This window comes from Manduca sexta, chromosome 3 (genome assembly GCF_014839805.1).
Source record: "Manduca sexta isolate Smith_Timp_Sample1 chromosome 3, JHU_Msex_v1.0, whole genome shotgun sequence".
NCBI lineage: Eukaryota > Metazoa > Arthropoda > Insecta > Lepidoptera > Sphingidae > Manduca > Manduca sexta.
Window position 1 is genome coordinate 8,207,989 of NC_051117.1, and position 12,880 is coordinate 8,220,868.

A 12,880-nucleotide genomic window follows, 5' to 3' on the forward strand; every position below is an offset into this window, starting at 1 on the left:
TTTGTTTAGTTTCTGCTGGTGATCTCAAACTGAGTCACTGATCGTGACTATTTCTGTTTCACGTTTTCCCGCGCCTCGAGAGTCGAGAGCGCGCGCGCAAGATCATTCCGCGCGCGAAGTGCAAAGTGGAGACGTGGACGCGCATGTGTTACGAACCGACGAATTTTCGAAAATAATATAAATGAAATAATTTGTAAATACGCTTTGTTGTTATGTTATTGTAGGATTTTGTGTTGTTTTTGTGTATTAAGTGTTGTGAGTGAAGGATAATTTTATAAGCGGTGAGTGTTCTTTTTTCTGTTTTTATGTATATTTTTACTGACCTTCGGAGTGATATATTATTGTTCCGCGAATGTTGATATGGCTGGTTTTAGTACCATTACACTACATGTATACTTTAAATTACTTAGCAAACATTGTAAAACTAGGTATTCTTACATTTTATCGCTTTAATAAGATTTTGGCAAAAACAACAAACAATATATTTCATGTGGTGTGATTTTTATATTATACTCACAGGGTTTCATAAAGTAATAATGAAACTGGCCGTGTATTTTACAAAAGTGTTTTAATGTTCCGATTACCTACCTTACTAATACAAACTCCTAAAATTATCGTTCGAAATTCAAATGTCCGTTGCGGTTCATGGGTACCATGCTATTCATCTGGCTGGCCATCTTTTTGGCTGCTTATAAAGGAACACTATGATGTGATCTAACGTTTTAATAACATAATCCAAAGTTAGATTACCTTTCTTACACGAGTCTAGTGCATTCAAGCTTGCACTTTGAGGTCCGCGGCTTTACAAGTCCTGAAAGTCTTCGGTCCTGGGTTCCCATTGGTGAGCATGGACTCTACTGTTGAGAGGGGAATTCCTAGTAGAGAATATGATTCATTATTAAATGAAGAGTTAGTTCATGAAGAATACCTTATAATTCAACTTTAAGATCAAAACAACCTTTGCGTCATTTCCCGGGTCGTTAGATTGCTACTTTCGACAGTCGGACCCTATCATTTAAGTTTATTTCACGCTAGTAAATAACTTAGAAACAGTTCCAAGGAAAAACTTGATCTAAGCTGCTATTTTAAAGGTTTTAAATCAGTAACTACCCGATTAGAGCGGAATTTATGCACGCAGAAATAGCGTTATTACATCGAATTTAAAATGCCTAAATCAGAAGACTGATATTTAGCAATGGGACAGCAAGATTACATATTTTCTTGCCCGTTCTTCTCTGGTGAGAACTGCTTTCCGAACTGGCGGTAGAGTTAATATTGACGGAATCTAAATAATGCATAACAATTTAAAGGTTCAAATATATAAGCTCGGTAAAACGAAATATACATCTCTGCCTACCCCCTCATATAGCAGTAGTTTCTTACTTCACTAACTGTACAGCATTTTCCTTTGCCGTTACGCGCGTATAAGGCACCGGTCAGGAGAGACTTATGTCTAAATCGTGCCTAGATTGAAGTCTAACTAGTTTTTAAAGCTACTGATGGAAACTTAGCTTTAAAGGAAAAAAAACTTTAGTTAAACGGGAATGTGTGTACGTGGGGTAGACGGCGCAATTAGAGGAATTACATCAACGGTATTACGGTAGTATGGTGGTATAGGATGGAAGTTGGTAAACAGAAATCCTATTTCAGGATTTGAATAGCTACCGCCGTATCAGTGATACAGGGCCCCCGAGCATTGGGGCCCCTCTTGGCCCATACCTACAATAAACTAAGCGGGTGCCCATGGCAAGCACCGCTACTGACTCAGTGTCGTAAATGAATAGAATCGAATCCTCACTCATTAAGTAACGAAGACTATAGGTAACATATTGGTATTTAAATCTAACAAATTAAATAGTAATCACACACAAATTTTAGCGTCTTTGGTAGGTACCAACTCTACTTTACTACTCTGTATCAGTCCCTCGTAGGTACGAGGGACTGATACAGAGTCCGCAAGACCCGAAAAAAATTGCGATTTATAAAAAAATCGAACCTGTACCAAGTGGTACGTAATTATCTACGCTGTAGACGTTCCTTGGGAGTTAGGATAAGTAGCACAATCTAGACCGCCTAGGTCTGGTCTAGCCTCCAAGCGACGTCGAAAGCGCCATTGTTCCACTGAGCTTTAACACGACTTTCTATTTATCAAATGTTGAGTACGGCTGTAAATTCGTTTTCTCTGTGCACCCACGTTATGTAATGGCGTTATAGTAATTGATTTCGTGTAGGAAGACTTGCTTACATGTTTTAGTTAATTGATTTGAATAGAAATTATTTTGTCCTATTAAAATATTTTGTGTAATCGTTCTTTGTTTTGTAATTTAAATAACTGAATTGTGAATACATAATTTTGCCTGATGGTACTTATAAATACCAAACAAAGGCAAGATTTGTTTGATATTATAAGATTTTTTTTTGGAGATAGAAAATTAAATGACGAGATTTATAGCACAAACTTTTTAACATTGATAAAAAATACTTGCCAATCCGCATTAGGTCAGTGTGGTGGATTATAGCCTAATCCCTCTCAGTAGTAGAGGAGGCCCGTGCTCAACTGTGGGACAGTATACAATACAGGTTTAATATTATAATACCAGAAAGGCCATAGTGATTTCTATCTGGACAACACTCCAGTTACTTTCAGCTAAAATGTAATCCCTATTAGTGTCCGAATAAGATTCAAGATTTATCGACAATGTATTTAGAATCCAAAACCTTACGATACGTTACTACTGGACTGTTGATATTTCGAAACAACATATCCGATCGCCTACATGTTTACCTGGTCACACCCACACGCCACCAGCTGTTGACACTCGTGGGCAGTAGTTATGTAAAAAGTACATCCACCCTTTTAAGGATTGGAGGCATTGGTCAATGGAAATGAGGTATTAGATGATTGCTTTTTGTGTATCGGAGCCGACAGTCAACACCGGGAGACTTGCATATGGGATAATGGAAAGCTCTGTATTAGCGACTGCAGGGCCTTGGAGTAAAGCTGAGAGGGGAGATCTGGGGAAGTAAGTGTGCGGGGAGGAGAAGGAATCTTCTTAGGTCGGGTGGAGGGGAGAAGGCCAGAAAATGTCCGCAAGCCCTCATAGACCTTAATGTAAATAGGCAACTATGAGGTATAGACACTTAACAGCGTGCCTAGGGCCGCGACAAATGTTTCCTCGTGCATGGGTTTGCATTCGTTGTGGAGACCGAGCGCACAGGAATTGCCTCGGGTGATTTTCTGGGCTTTAGCTTATAAAGCTTTATTGAACCTGTGAGTATTTGAAAATGTTCTCTTATGTATATTGGTTAGCTTATTACGCATAAACCTAAAGAAAAGGGCAGAGTTAGATAATGTTAATAAGCAAGTTTCGATCCCGCACTTGCGCTGCTTCATAGCAAAGATCTCATGACCTTTATTCTGTAAAAATAATACAGACGAAGGCGTGCAATTCTCAAAAAAAAAACCCAGAGACAAAACCATAACATTTTACCTCTACATCATATGTTACGGTTCCCAATAAGTCATACAAGGTGTTTACGTTCACGGTGACCCTGCATAATACGGCCAAGGAAATACCTATATTACCGAGAACGGGTTACGTGACTTCAACCATTGCAAGGATTTCATGACTCAAATTAACAAACAATTCCAGGATTACATGAGAGTTCTTCGTCATAGCTATTTGTGTTTTATGATGAAAACAATAACCCTCTTATTCATAAACGTTATTTTTCTAAGGACGGAGCATCGCTGTGATAACAAGTCTGTTTCTCAGTGCTGACGGCATGGCAGCCTTCGCAGTGCGTAGACATAGAGCCGTTGTGATTGGCTAATATTGAGATACAACTTGAATCTAGTTGGCTGTCAAATAAACAAAGCTGAGAAACAGACTCGCAGCAATGCTCCGTCCTTAGATAAATAACGTTTATGAATAAGGGGGTAAGACTACAATTCCAGTGAAATGAATAGAATGCTAAAATCGAAATAATATGGCTAATTAATGGCCCTAGGATCCGACTTTGTTATTACTATGTTCCTGAGTAAAAAATGCCTATCAGTGGCAAATTGTTAATATAACCAGATTCCTTCCGGCTTTCCTCTATGTAAAATCTAATTATCATCAGAACGATTTGCAAACCGCATTTATGCATATTAGTACCTATATGTTATGTCGGGTTTCCTTTCGGAAAATTTCACCTTTCGTCACTATTACCCATGACATTTTGTTTTAATGTCAACTCTGTTAGTTCCACTAACTGAACAAAGGTTTTCAGCACTTATGAATTTAATATACTATATAGAATTATAAATGTCGATTGAAAGAATAGAAAACTAAATGTATAAAATACCTTTTCTAATTGTGATTATAGAATATTTTATATTTGCCTGTTTTTGCAACAGTTTTCATTGATGCTCCCCTCATATTTGACATAGCTTGATGTTATATAGCATATTGTTATATAGCCTTTGATAAATGAGCTATCTAATACTAAAACAATTTTTCAATTGAAACTAATAGTTCCTGAAATAAGCGTGTTCAAACAAACTCGTCAGCTTTATATAATTGTATAACTAGATTATATCGTAGACAAATATATTAAAACAAGTGAAGAGAAAACTTAGTACCACTATTTAAGCAAATTGCGCGCGAGGAGTGTGGAATTCGCCACGATTAAAATTCATGTGGAAGAGTGTAGAACAATATTCTTTTTGTTTAATAATATTTGTTATGTAAATATTTTAAAACCGACAATCGAATTTTGACAACTTGACGATCGCTAGTTCATTAAAATAGGAATAATTAAGTGATTAAGTAAGTAAGTGAGTAAGCGGCAGTGGGCTGGACATAGTTTGCAGAATTGACGGCTGATGGTGCAAAAAAGTTCTTGAATGGAGACCACGTACTGGCGCAGCGTTGGATGTCCACCTGCAAGGACAGATGACTTAATAAAGGCCGCTTTCTACAGGTCCGTCTGGAATTCTTTAGATCTATTGTTAGCAGTGGACTTTATATGGCTGATGATTGAAGTGATTGTTACATGTATTATCATCCCCTCCCCCTGGAACCTAGATTTGGAATACACTGTATCATAATCGCCATTAATTACTGGAAGACTTGTAACTGTTTCTTTGTTCAATACTTCTCAGTTTTTCAATACCATAATGTCTATAATAAGATTCGAACCTACGTCATGCCTATTTCTCAGAACTTAAGGTTGCAACCACAAGGGTGAGTCGACTATCACATCATCGAAATTGTCATAAAGGAATTTGAGTCAGCTGAAGTCATTTTATCCTCTTACGGCTTTTGAATGGAATATTTCTGACAAACATATTTTGTATTTATTGGTATTTTTATAGCTCTTTGTGGAGCCATAAATTTTAAAATAATATCGGTTTTATTGGATATGAAAGTGTGATACTTTTAATCTGATTATATGAAAGGCTGCAGGATTGTGTCCTGGAATTTTTTGGAGAAATGTCATCGCATATCGTAAAGGCAAAGACAACAATGATGTGTTAATACAAAAAAAAAAAAAAACAAGTACGAGTCGGACTGGGCAATTCTCTGAACTACAAAAAAACAGGTTTTTTGTCAGATAATGTATGTTTTTTGGTCATTTTTAATTATATCTATATTTCATATTGTACTTATACTAGTTTTCTACTAAGGCCTATTCATATTTTTTTATATAATATTATAATATTCCAGTAAAAAAAAATTAAACATGCAAAATCTCATTCATATGGCGCGTCCGCACGTCCAACTTACGATTTTAATATTTTATAATAGAAAATATACAATACTTTAATTATTTCAAAGTAGTTGAATCGATACTTAAACTATGCGCCCGTGATTTACCATTTATAGTGGATTAATTAGTAAAAACCAATCGTATTTACAGAAGTTTTAAAAATGTCCAGACGTATTTCCATAATTTCTATGGCTCATGCTTTCGCCAAGTACCTGCAATAACTGTGAAGACATATCGGCCGAAATGTTTCGGCATATCTTTGGTGATAGATGCCGCCGTGCTTGAGTGAAGTAAGAATGTTCCTATGTAACGTAAATAGTGAATTATACACGATAATATCAACGACTCTGGCTTTTGTAAGGTATGTTTTCTAATTTTTATGATCGTATTTTATTTAATTTATATTAACACAATACTCTCTATAAAATACCACCGAGAATCGAAACAGTTTTAAAATTCTTTAATGTATTTGTTATTTGTGAATTCTGATAAAATTAGACGGGAGATGCATTTTAGTGCTTAAATCTCATTTAGCTGGGTCTAATTATTCTGGATTTCTCTGGCGAATTTACTTCAGATGAATTAGACAGGGGCCAGCTAAATTAGAATTTTAAACAGTATTAGGTTTTTTACTTTATAAAAATTGAAATATTATCATTTCATATTACATGAAACGGTTAGCAGAAAAACAAGATATAATTGGATTAAAACTATCGAAAATTTACGGAAAGAAAAGCAAGAGAAAGACTGACTTAAATATCTTAGGCATAAGACTGATAAAAAGCAACTCAGTATTTCAAAAATGTCACCAAGAAAACAGAGAATTCAAAGAAAAAGATAGAGATAAAATTCCAAGGCTTACTATTTAAGGAAAAAGGGAACAGAAGAAAACGGCTCAATTGCTAGCTTCTAATACTCCTCTTGAAAGTACATTTGGATCTGACGTTGAACGCTTCTAAGAAAATAAGGATAATATTTTATTGCCATCACATTTAATTATATCTGACGAGACATATATTCCTAAACTTGGATCACTTGTTAATTAAAAGAAGACAAAATTCATCTTGTCCGAATTTAGCGCAGCGTCTATTAACTGTTCGCAAGTTGAGCTGTTGCGGGAATTCTTACTTAGACGAAGCTATTTTATGTCCTCATGATAATCATCCAGGTTTTTATATACTGCCCCCTCATAATATTAGTGTGTATGTGGTACCATTAGCTGAATCTACAAAGGAACTTAGCTTATTACGATAACTAGATTGCCTGAATATTCTTTAAGAAAACGGTTATGATGCGTCTGTACCTCTAGAATCAAATAAAATCTGTGTTAAAATATTGACTGATATTGAAGTTTAGCCTGCTAATATCACGTTCACAGATAATACACTAAAAAAAAAATAGAAAATTAGAAAAAGATGCCAAGCCAAAAAAAAATTGGAAAAGAAAATGCTACGACAGAGGACTTGGATTTGCCAAATTATAATAATGAAACATTTGAATTTTGATGAAAAATTTAGAATATTGGCTTATGGCGAGACGTCTTTGATAATCATGCTTTGAACATTTTTAATTGGTTGAATATTATAATTAAATTGCAACAAAGTTGCTACCTTAATAATGATTATTTCAATAATATATTTTTATATTTCTACCAAAAAGTTATCTAATAGCCCTGAAGTGAAATCGTTCTTATGTGATTGTGATGATAACATTTAAGAGGACCTAATTTTCTTAAACATGTTTAGGAAATTAGCGTGAGTCAGTCTTAGAAATATAATATAGTACATCTAATATAATGCTCAGAAGAATACTTGCCTCATTATATTTTAATAAAAAAAATTAAGCTCAATTGATTATGTTTATGATAAACTTATGATTATGATAAACTTATTGATTTATTTAGTTATTTTATAGAACATAGAGAAAGTGTCTGTTAAAGAAACTGATTACTATTTGCAGGTTTTCATTTGATGTTCATTTTAAACTTTAAACCAAGTTATTAATAATTATAATATTTATAATTATTGATAACTTATTGTAATCTTTTGATTATAGAGGACAAAAGTATGACATTGTAATTTTTTTCAAGGCTTTACAAATTTAAATATGCTACCATTCTCATTCACCTGTCTTGATCTCATTTATCTGATAATTTAAATTTTCAATTAGCTATATTTCTTCGTCTAATTGATCAATTTAAGGGCCTTTACCGTTATTATATTTCTTTAAATTATGTTTTTAATATGAACTAAGCAAAACTTTCAAATATTTAAAAAAAAAATGAGCCAGGTTAATGATGCCAAAACCTTGTTTTTCGGAGAATTGCCCGACGCGCTCACCGATGATTCCGTACAAACTACCTTTTTTGTTATGATGCATATTTACCATTTTCATTTTTTCCTTTAAAAGTGCTGTGAGACATAAGTTCTTGCCAAACATGATTGTTTGTCTTAAAAGACGGACAGACGAACAACAAAGTGATCGTTTTGAGATACGGAACCCTAATTAAAACTAATATATTTAAAAACATAATGATGGTTTCCTGCAAAAATGCACGCGAATATTCTAAAAAAGTATTACCTAATTCAGCATGCACGAGTTTCCTTGTAGTTTCCTTGTATCAAGGCTTAAGCAAGCAAGAAGTGTGCGGATAAGCTAGTTTCTTTATTGTTCATTATAATACATAAGTCTATGGTTAACCAAGAAGTGTAACTACTGCACATAATAAGACTAAACATCTCATGTCCCAGGATGGCGAGAGTAGTGGAGTACCAAACACTATTTATGATGCCCATTGAGACCTAACGTATGAACCACCAACCAAGAAGTTATGAAGTGGAATAATATGGACTACTAAGCGTTGCTCGCGGCTTCGCGTAAAATACTTTTACTGGGATAAACTAAGATGTTTTTATTACATAGATACGTTGTCCGAGCTCAATACTGGCAAGACGAAAGTAAGGTAATTGCCCGACATTCAGTCAACCTCCAACCACTGTTGCCGATAGTCGGCTTACTAACTATTGTATTTTTATAAATAAAATGCCTTCCTGAGTTTTTAGACGATGTACACATTATACTCCAACTGTGATTGAAAAAAACGTTTCATTTCATACGTTAGTAATAAGTATACACTATTTAACTTATTTTTTAACTAATAAATGCATTTTATTCGACCGTCATGGCGACGGAGCGGTCGACGCTCGGGCTCATTCGGGCATACTCGGGCACACTCGGGCCGTATCGACGCGAGCCGCTAGGGCTGTGACTATAGTAAATACTGCGCTGTTTTTATGTGCAATTTTGTTAGTGTATGACGCGTCTATTTGTAAAACGTCATTGGGGATATAGATCTCAAATGTATTTTTCCGGGATAAAATGCTTATAATCGAGAGCATGATCTGTCCTTGTGCCAAAATACACCCAAATCCGTTCAGCGTTTGCTGCCTTTACTTCTAATCTCCAAGGGTCCGAAGATCTAAAAAAAACGATTATACTACTAGTAAGATAGACTCTATCGAAATAAAATTAGTTTTGGGATGTTATTGCGGTTTTTATATTTTAATTTTCTTCGGACGTTTCGAAAACTGCTGCCTTCATGGTCACGGGGCAGAGTGAGGTGTTGTTCGTCCGAAAAGGCAAAGTTCTATCTACCTACATATTGTATAATTGTAAACTTTATTTCTAACATTCGTGTAAACATAAACCATTTATTTCTCTACACACACATAAATAAAATAAAAAAGGGATAAAAAGAAAAAAACCCACACACAGTTAACAATGCCAGGCACAATAATAAAAATCATTATGTAGAATATAGTCAATGTACATTATCTTCAATATTAATGTAACGGGTATAACTATATTGTTTGGTAGACAGCCAAATCGTACTGCGCAGATAGATTTTACTTTCTACTACATACAATATAACTTAGGAACGTGTTTATTAAGTTTATATGCAAAATAGTCATTGTAATTCCCGCTCACTCATGTTTTGCGTAATTTCATTCAACGTGACGAATTTACTTTATGACATGGTCTGTATTCTCGAGTTTTATAGGAACCACAAAGTAAACAATGATTATACACTTCAGTAGCAAAGGATACCATTTTCCGAAAGGGACACAACTATATTCTTATACATGAAGGCGTTCTGAAAATCGTTCTAATGATAATTAGATTTTAAATAACTTACGAAAGCCAGCAGGAATGGATTTGTATGGACCTTTCGCCATTGACGCTTTTCAAAAATGTTTGCCATTCTCGACTCTAATGTAGTCCCTTATTGCTTGGTGTATACTCGACCTATTTTGACAAGGGACCTACCGTGTAATATGTGTGTAATTTGTTTGAAATCACCAAAATCTTAAATAACCGAGACGAACTCAACTCACAGACATATAACTCAAAAACATACCAAATCAACAAGGCGGATTTAAATATGTAATTTCTTTTAGAATTTAAGTATTTATACCTAGAAATAATCGTTTGATAAATCATGATTTTATATACAATATACTTAATATTAAATTAAAAAAATTGTCCCCGACAATCGTAAGACCAAAGGGCACTCTACTTCATTCCTGTATGCATTTGCAAACAATGCCCGGGTTATTTAATTGCACATTTTCAAAATGAGTATAAGTTCGAGTTTTCCATATCTCAAGTCCTTAAGCAAACAAAATAACACCTATTTCAATAATAAATCGTAATGTTATCAACCGGTTTGACCTTATGCGGTTTAGTTATAACATTCGTATTTGTAATAAAGGTCACGCAACGATCATCCGTGTTATTTAAAATATATGAAACATCGCTATTATGAATTGAAATATGTAATAACCTGTTTTTAAAAATTGTTTAATAATGTATATTTAATCAGATGTTTGAAGATTTTCTTATAGGGGGAGCGTCTTTCTGATTCGACATGGATGCAATGTCTATTTCTGCTACCAAACAATACTGTGCAAACACTTATATGTTTAGATTTGAAGCAGAACCAGTCTAATTACTAAGGCGAATCTTTTGATGAGCACCTTACCGTCTGCGCGAGGTCTTACAAAACAATAACCCATATCTACCATACAATACGGTTGCAAATGCAAAAAACAAAGAATTAGTCCAAAGCAATAGCCTTTGTACATTCTATCACAACTTGTTTAATCTCAGAACAAAACGTAAACAACGCCGGTAACACAATTTGCGAAAAATATCTCTGATACAAATTGTAGTAAGTCAATATTGAATTAAATTTGTTAGAATATCAGAGTTTGTAATCTAACCTAAAAAGGAGCTTTGACTTCCTTCCGGTCCCTACTCCTGTCTTGTCATGTTATACAAAACGAATGTCTACAAAATAAAACAATTATGTAAAATAAAACCTTTCATTTGTAGCCACTAGCCAGCACATGAATGTTGCAAATATAATAATAAAATTTGGAATAAAAAAATACACTGAAACATATAAATCAATGTTCTGAGCTTATACGATAAGTACGGATAAAAAATCTGATTTGTTTTGTCTTCAAACACAAACAAATAAACAATTTAATTCATGTTTAACACATTGTTTTCCTCACTCTTAAAGTAAAGAATCAAATGACTATTAATTAGTAATTCATTAAAAGTCCAGGCTACTGATAATTTTGAGTTACGTCTCTTATTACGGCAATATTTTCGTAAACAGTTCGCCCGATGACATCAGCTATCGAGGGCGCTAATATTAAACTTGGCGCCCGTCCACCAGCATGGATCATAGTAATACGGGAATTGGGATAACGCGCATTTTTACGTCGGACTGTTGGCAAATTCGTGAAAAATGATTCGTAAATCTAGTATGTAAATAGAAGAATATTTGAATAGCGTGTTGGATAAATTAGTGTATGCCTATTTATAAATCTCTTTTTTTTTTGTCACCGATTGGTAATTTTGCTGTTTCTCATAAACACACACATAATACATTTTATGTGTTATATAAAATAAGTTAACTTTGACAGTCAAAATTCAGCAACATTTACAATTTCTATTTTGAAAATGAACTATTGAAGATTTCTATTTCTTTATATTTCTGACCAAAAATTTGATTAAGCGATAAAGCACCTTTATCGGGAGAAATCAGAATTGGAACTGTTATTATATACTGTCCCACTGCTGGGCACAGTCCTCCTTTACTAATGAGAGGGATTAAACCTTAGTCCACCACGATGGCCCAGTGCAGATTGGTAGACTTACACACCGTCAAAATTCCATAGAGAACTTAGGTATGCAGGTTCCATCACAATGTTTTCCTTCACCGTTAAAATTGGAACCTTAATTTGAATATTACCTCCTACATCGAAACGTACAAACTTTACTTTATAATATTAGTACACAGTGGAAATATAAATATTGTATCTGCACTACCTTTGTTTGAATGCCCACATTAGGTATTCTGTAGCGGATGTGTGTTTCCTTTCCTTGAATCTTGTCGTGGCATTGTAGTGACACCTTCGTTATTCTAATCAGACATTAGGACACCTTGTGGGATTTTTACATACGCTTCGCCGTAGGGACTTTTTTTTTTGGCTATCGAACCCAGTATTAAAAACCTGGGGAATCCTACGAATGGGGTATTGGAATTCCCCGGTTTAACGACTACAGGGCCCTGGAGGAAAGTTGGAAGGGGATAGCTGGGAAGGAATTGTGGGCGAAGGATAAGGAAACCTCTTAGACTGAGACGAGGAGAGGAGTCCAGGAAATGTTCACGACTCCTTGTAGGTTTCAATGTGAATTAGCAACCATGAGGCACACACTTAACTATGTGCCTAGGGCCGTGACAAATGTCCCCTCGTCCATGGGCGTGTATTCGGTGTGGAGACTGGAGACCGAGCGCACAATATTGCCTCGGGGGCTTGCTATAGGGATTGTCAGATGCACACTTTCTACAATTAATCATTTACTAGGTCTGTTGTACCCTAGTCTGACAGGGTATATGCCCCTGTACTGTCTATTTCTTTCGCCGAACGTTGTGCAAATACTGTTGAGTTCTGATTTCTTTCGTTTACCCAAATGTAAGACATTGAAACAAAGCTATTTTTCGGATTTATCACGGTTTTTCATATTATAATTCTTCCCGATGTTTCGA

The 12,880-nt window shown here is 34.8% G+C and overlaps 1 protein-coding gene across 2 annotated transcripts in view; it reads left to right on the forward strand.

The window, feature by feature from the left end:
* The window catches only part of LOC115442962 (flocculation protein FLO11), a 52,119-nt gene continuing 39,239 nt past the window's right edge, over positions 1–12,880 (forward strand). Inside the window, exon 1 of one of the 2 annotated variants that reach the window (XM_030168190.2) lies at positions 1–281. The gene's annotated coding sequence lies outside the window, so the exon portion shown is untranslated. The remainder of the gene's footprint in view (positions 282–12,880) is intronic. The other variant, XM_030168189.2, reaches the window with a different exon arrangement.